This window comes from Salmo trutta, chromosome 1 (genome assembly GCF_901001165.1).
Source record: "Salmo trutta chromosome 1, fSalTru1.1, whole genome shotgun sequence".
Classification (NCBI taxonomy): domain Eukaryota; kingdom Metazoa; phylum Chordata; class Actinopteri; order Salmoniformes; family Salmonidae; genus Salmo; species Salmo trutta.
The window spans coordinates 48,469,871-48,476,406 of record NC_042957.1 but is presented as its reverse complement, the minus strand read 5'-3'; the positions used below and the strand labels follow the sequence as shown (position 1 = coordinate 48,476,406).

Here is a 6,536-nt window from a genome sequence, read left to right as displayed (position 1 = left end):
AACTTTCATGTGCCTTAATAACAAACTTGTATTCCATCCATAAATACAAATAAAATTGTTAAATTACAAGCCTACTCGGTTATGCCACGGAAAAAGCCAGGAGCCATCCCGCTAGCCATGGTTGGCTGAGATAATGAATAGGCTGGACATGCCAGGATATACGTTTGGATTGGTCTGTCATGTAGCATGCTTTTGTCTATAACATGTGTTGACAGGCCTTTCTACCACGCCGTTTTTGAAAGATATAATGTTAGCCATCAAAAACTGCAAAAGTTTTGCTACTTTCTCAACACCATTGATGGCCTGAATTTAGCAGGCGCTATCGACCGTTCAGTTGGAAAAAGTGATGGGTTACTTTCTGCACACACCACGGTCAGTGTGAACCAGAGTGACTTGACACAACACTGGCCAAACAAGATGTAGCTACAAACAAAACGGAGTTCAATGGTTCCAGTCTTCCATGAAGCGTTCATCCATGTATACGGATAAGATTCTAGCTACATTTTCAGATATAAGTTACAAATTTTGTCAGAAAGTTGTTTTTATTGCACGTTAAAGCGTACTTTTAGTTAGCTAGCAAACGTTAGCTTGCTGGCTCGCTAGCTAATGTTACATGTATGATCTGTGTAGTACTATCATTCGAATCAGAAGCTCATTTGCATTGCTAGTTATAGCCTAATGTGAAGAGCTCTCCAGTAGGTGTACCAAAACATTCAAGGGCCATTTTCTCAAAAGTGGGGTTACAAGTTTAACTTTCAAAGCATAATTACTTTCCCACTGTTTCTCAACTGCAGTATATGATTTACCATTTTCTAGCTCTGAGTCTCTACTTTTATCCAATGTAAAAAACACAATTTCAAATTTTGCTACATAAGCCTGAATCGAGGCGGTCGGTTACATATTGTAGATTTTGGTGGGATATATGGTAAAAATGAAAGGTATTTCTCCAATCTGTCGAATTCATCAGGTCTGCAGGGACAGTGGTGGGAGATTTAAAGAATTCCCCCCTTTGAGAGAATTTTATCCAAAATGGTAAAAACCAAGGAGCTATAACTTTATATGCCTGCTTAGGGCTTCTAAACCACAAACAGATGGGAAACGTGGAGAGTAGGAATAGTTCCATTCTTGCTACCATGGAGTAGATGGCAGGTTTACAGAGGCAGAGAGAAAAGAGAGAGCCTGAGAAATGCACAGCACATTTTTCACAAGCTGGCACGGAGGGAGCAGCTTTCGCTCCTCTCTGGTAAAGTCATCAAGGCCCAAACACAAGAGGAAGTGTGGAAAGAACGGATCGCTCTGAGCTGACAGACTCACTTCGAAGCACAATCAGCACTTTTATACTGTGCACTTTTCACATGAGATGAAATGGAATTAGTTTAAGTTCACATATTTTCTAAATTACTCACTTGACAAAACAATAAAAATGGTTGAGGGAGCATGCCATACTGAAGTGATAACGCATGATAATAAATACTTCGTAATGAAATATGTTTTCAGAACATTGATAATCTTATTGGTATTTGAAGCCGTGCCGTGGCACCGCTAATATCAATAATCTGAGAACTGGACAGATGAATGATAAATTGTACAGCTCATTGCAACAGCATTTCCAGGAAAAACATGTTCGACATTCAATGGCTCCAGCAATAGTCCCCAGGGAAGCCACAGGCCAATCATATGCCACAGGATAAAGTTAAAGGTCACTCAGATCCTGTCACGGCCATGGAGCAGAGGGTCATATATTATGAATGTGTATTTTCCCAGGGAGCCTTGGTGCAGGTCTGCAGAGTGATGTATGGGGCAATGATGGGTATGGAAGTGTCCTTTACGGGACCTGAGTCTCAGTGCGTCATTTTTAACCCTCAGGGCCACCACAGCACCCGGCAGTTTGGCATTCCACTAGTCCAGTTTCTGTTTCTAGTCCCAGCATTCCAGGAAATGCCGGGGATTGTGTCGTGGGAAATTTCCCCCATCTACTTGAATAGACGGCCAGCCATTCTTTATTTTCAGTTATGTTGGGGACATCCTGTTCCCGGTTTCTCTTTTAGTCTGGCAGCTCTTGAGTTTGCTCTAGGCCCAGGGCAAGCCTGTTTTCAGCCCTGAGGTCTTGGCTGTTGACTAAGTCAAGGTCTGGGTCAGTGGAGGACAGAGCTAGTGGGGATACTTGACCTGGCTATGCAGCTGAAGCCTCATGGTGGCTTTTCTGATGAATGAGTCTGTCAGATTGACAGGCATAAAAAATAAATGTCAAAATGAACAGGGCTGAAACGTATCTTCCCTGTTCATTCATTACAGTGAGATCTGTCATGCTGGATGTCATTCATGGGAACGGCAAGCCATTTTACTTTCTGCATAGACTCATTACATCATTAAATCACAGATCAGATCAAGTAAACCCCATACATTTAATATAAGTTTACAAGTATGACATAATTCAAACCATTGTTGCTTGAGTGCATGAGATGTACGTCAACCGTGAAAACAAGTTAGCAATAAGAGCACCCTGGCTCCATACTCAGAAGCTAATTGGAACATTTGTTGAACAGTATCACAAATTCCAGTTAGTGTGCCAGTAAACTAAATTCCAGAGAGCTTTATCTCTTCCTCTCTGGCACAGTGTACCTAGCCCCAGGTGCTGCTGGGTGAGACTGCCAGGGAGCGCTCTGCCTGCTCACCTATGATTTGGGAAGCTATAGTGACAGGGGGAATTGAGGCACAGCAGGTGAGTCAACCATACAGATATGCACCTAATTGTTCCCTGCAGTTTAACCAGACACATTTCCACCCCACTGCACAGCGCTCAGATAGGTTCACACGATATACTCCCTCAACCAGTGCTTTCTCAACCTGCTACAGCCTCTTCCTGTCTCTATTCTCGTTCTCTCTCTTTCTTTTCTGCTTTCTCTTCCTCTATTACTGTATATGTCCTTCTGGAAATGTATTTGATCCTTCCTACGTTCCCTCTCTCGCTCCCACACACTCACTATCGATCTCTCCATCTCTAACTCTGACACACTCCATCTCTCGATCCGCCCCCTCATTGTTTCAGTATAGCTGCCTGCTGCCTGGCGTGATTGTCTGTGCTCTCTCATCTATAGAAAGAGCTGATGAGCTGTGTGGACCCGAGGGCAGTGGTGGGCTCTCTCACCATCCTCCGTCCCTCTCTGTTTTCAGCTGACTCAGTGTGCGGGCACAGAGAAGTGAGTTGTGACTGTCTGAAGGACAACAGAGTGCCTGTAGAGGTAAAGGTAACATGGGCCCTGACACACACACAAACATATTATTTTTGCACGTTTTGGCAAAACCTGTCTCTGGCTTCTCTTCTCTGAGGCTCTTTCCTGTGTTCTCTCTCGGTGAGATGCAACACTTTGTGTGCTGGTTGCAAAGACCCACTTCCTCAGCCACTAACACAGGTCACAGAACAGAAAACAAACATTCTACAATGAAATATGCTTGTGATTAGGCATTTGGCTCTGTACAATACTACAATACTAACATTTTGTCAGGTTTGCCATTGCTTTTTTTGAACAAGATCAGCTTCAAAACCATATCTCTCTGTTACTTTGTCTTTCATGAGTTACAGAGATGAGTTCATGATTTTTTTTTAACATCTCTTGTTTTGTTGCTTTTTTTTTTATTTTTGTTAAAAGTATATATTATCTGTATTCCACATTTCAAAATACAATTTTTCTATTGGTCACATGCGCTGAACACAACAGGTGTAGACTTTACAGTGAAATGCTTACTTACGAGCCTGTTCCCAACGATGCAGAGTTAAAAAGTTGACCTAAATACAGATTTTTTTTGTATCGCTTTGGGCCCAGTATTTTCACAAGTATGTGGTATAATTTCACAACCCTTAGTTCAAAACTCAAAACAGATAATCAAAGAGCCAGTTTTCCCAAAACATTAAGCACATTTTCAATTGACTAAGTACAACACACAAAATCACAAAGTAACTTTTTCACCAAACCTAATCAGTGTTTCATCTAGAAATACCTTTCATATAAAGTCATTGTCTTTCCCAATGCAATGCTCACAATACTTTTAATATGATGCTCTTCTCATTTAAATACATTTGACCATAACTTAATACAACTGCGCTTAATGGGCTAATCACTTAACCATTTGGTAAACCTATAGATTTAATGGGTTAATCACTTAACAGTTTGGTAAACCTATAGATTTAATGGGTTAATCACTTAACAGTTTGATAAACCTATAGATTTAATGGGTTAACAGAGGCCTTACCATGACAGAGGCTGACAGATTAGTTTATCTGAAAAAAATCAACTGTCAATTAGATCATGAGAACATTTTGCCAATAAAACCGGCTAGCTCTTCAGGATATGCACTATTCTTTACCATTACATTTACAGTAAATTACATATTGTAATGCCAAACATGTTACAGTATTCTTATAGTATGATCTATTGACAGTGTACTCTGTATTACCCTCAGAATTGACAGAAGACCCCATGGTGGTGGCCGTGTGCTGCCCGATCAGAAGGAGTGGACAGTGGTGGAAATGGTGAGGGCCAGGATTGACATACGGCTGTCCAAAATAAAGCAGGACATTGAGGAGAACGATGACACCTTTGCCAATCTAGCATCCTTCAGCCTACCAACAATCGCCCGCCTTTTGATGAGGAACCAGGTATCTATAAAATACATTTACCTGGTGCCTTTTGAAAGAAACAACGACCGGGTGAATCAACTATGGGCCGTATTCAGGTACAGCACTATATACTGTATTACTGTTACTATTTCACGCACATGCTACTTCACAACATCCTATTAGAACTATACTGTAGAAATAACTAACCAAAATATATTTGTAGAGGGTGATGGTGCTTGATGCTGCGTTGAACCACCACAAGTATATACACTATTTGTTGATGAAGTGTGCTTCGACCTGGCCAAAACTCCACGCCATGGCGGAACCTCATCGGCTAACGGGCAATCATCCAAGTACCTGGACAACGTGGGGAAACATCTCCATGTATGCAGCTGTCTCTGAAAATGGTCTGGTAGAAAGTTGCCCATTACTTGGATCCAACAATGCTGCACACCTCATTGTGTTTCTCAGTGAAATTGAGCAGGCCTGTCAAGGTCAAGGGGTCACCTATGTCATTGTGTGGGACAGTGTCAGGTTCCACCATGCAGAGGTGATTCAGGCATGGTTTCAGGCCCATCCCAGGTTCATGACCCTATACCTGCCCCATACTCTCCTTTCCTCAACCCTATTGAGGACTTTTTTTCAGCATGGAAGTGGAAGGTGTACGATCGCCATCCCCATGAGCGTGCCACCGTCCGTCTGGCCATGGATGAGGCATGCAACAACATCAATGCAGACTAATGTCAAGCTTGGATTCACCATGCCAGAAGGTTTTTACATGAACAATGAGGACATTCATTGTGATGTGGATGAGACAGGCTTGATGCAAATTAATTTGTGCTAAACGTTATGATTTATTTTCATTCATTTCGTTTGTTTTATTACATTTCTTAAATTTTATTACAGACAGTAAAACTATGTTGCAATTATATATAAAGAAAAATTGGGGCAGGAATGATTGTTGAGGATGGCTTCATTGATCACACCTTTGATTACACATTGGATAGATATTATGGAAATTATAGATTTTCCGTACATTTTTCTGGGTAATGTAAGTGTATTGCCTAATGTGAAAACGGTGTAATCTACTGTAATTTGCGGTACTGTAGCATGTTACTTTCAGCAGCAGTACTTCTAAGGGCAGTTTAAAACATACTGTATCTTGCAATGCTTGCTATTGGATTAACTGGTAGTTAAAACAACTAAAATTGAAAATATATCATATTGTGTTTTGGTGTGTGTGTGTGTGTGTGTGTGTGTGTGTGTGTGTGTGTGTGTGTGTGTGTGTGTGTGTGTGTGTGTGTGTGTGTTGGAGTGTCAGTGTGGTTTGTGTGAGTGTGTGGGTAGAGTCAAGTGAGTGTGCATAGAGCCAGTGCAAGAGAGTCAGTGCAAAGAAATTACGATAAAGAATGAATTGTAAAGGAGGTCAATGCAAATAGTCCGGGTAGCCATTTGATAAGCTGTTCAGCAGTCTTATGGCTTGGGGGTAGAAGCTGTTCAGGAGCCTTTTGGTCTCAGAAAGAACAGTCTATGACTTGGGTGGCTGGAGTCTTTGCCAATTTTTTGGGCCTTCCTCTGACACCGCCTGGTATAGAGGTCCTGGATGGCAGGCAGTTCGGCCCCAGTGATGTACTGGGTTGTACGCGCTACTCTCTAGCGCCTTGTGGCTAGATGCCGAGCAGTTGCCATACCAAGCGGTGATGCAGCCAGTCAAGATGCTCTCAATTGTGCAGCTGTATAACTTTTTGAGGATCTGAGGGCCCATGCCAAATTTTTCAGCCTCCTGAGGGGGAAGAGGTGTTGTCGTGCCCTCTTCACGACTATGTTGGTGTGTTTGGACCATGATAGGTCCTTAGTGATGTGGACATCGAGGAACTTGAAGCTCTCGACCCACTCACTACAGCCCCGTTGATGTGAA

At 42.1% G+C, this 6,536-nt stretch overlaps 1 long non-coding RNA gene across 1 annotated transcript; it reads left to right on the top strand.

The window, feature by feature from the left end:
• The first annotated feature begins 3,061 nt into the window (after positions 1 to 3,061).
• LOC115203430 (uncharacterized) lies at positions 3,062 to 4,506 on the top strand. The gene is made up of 2 exons (XR_003880169.1): positions 3,062 to 3,242; positions 4,462 to 4,506. It is a non-coding gene; the product is annotated as an uncharacterized LOC115203430 (long non-coding RNA).
• The last annotated feature ends 2,030 nt before the right edge of the window (positions 4,507 to 6,536 follow it).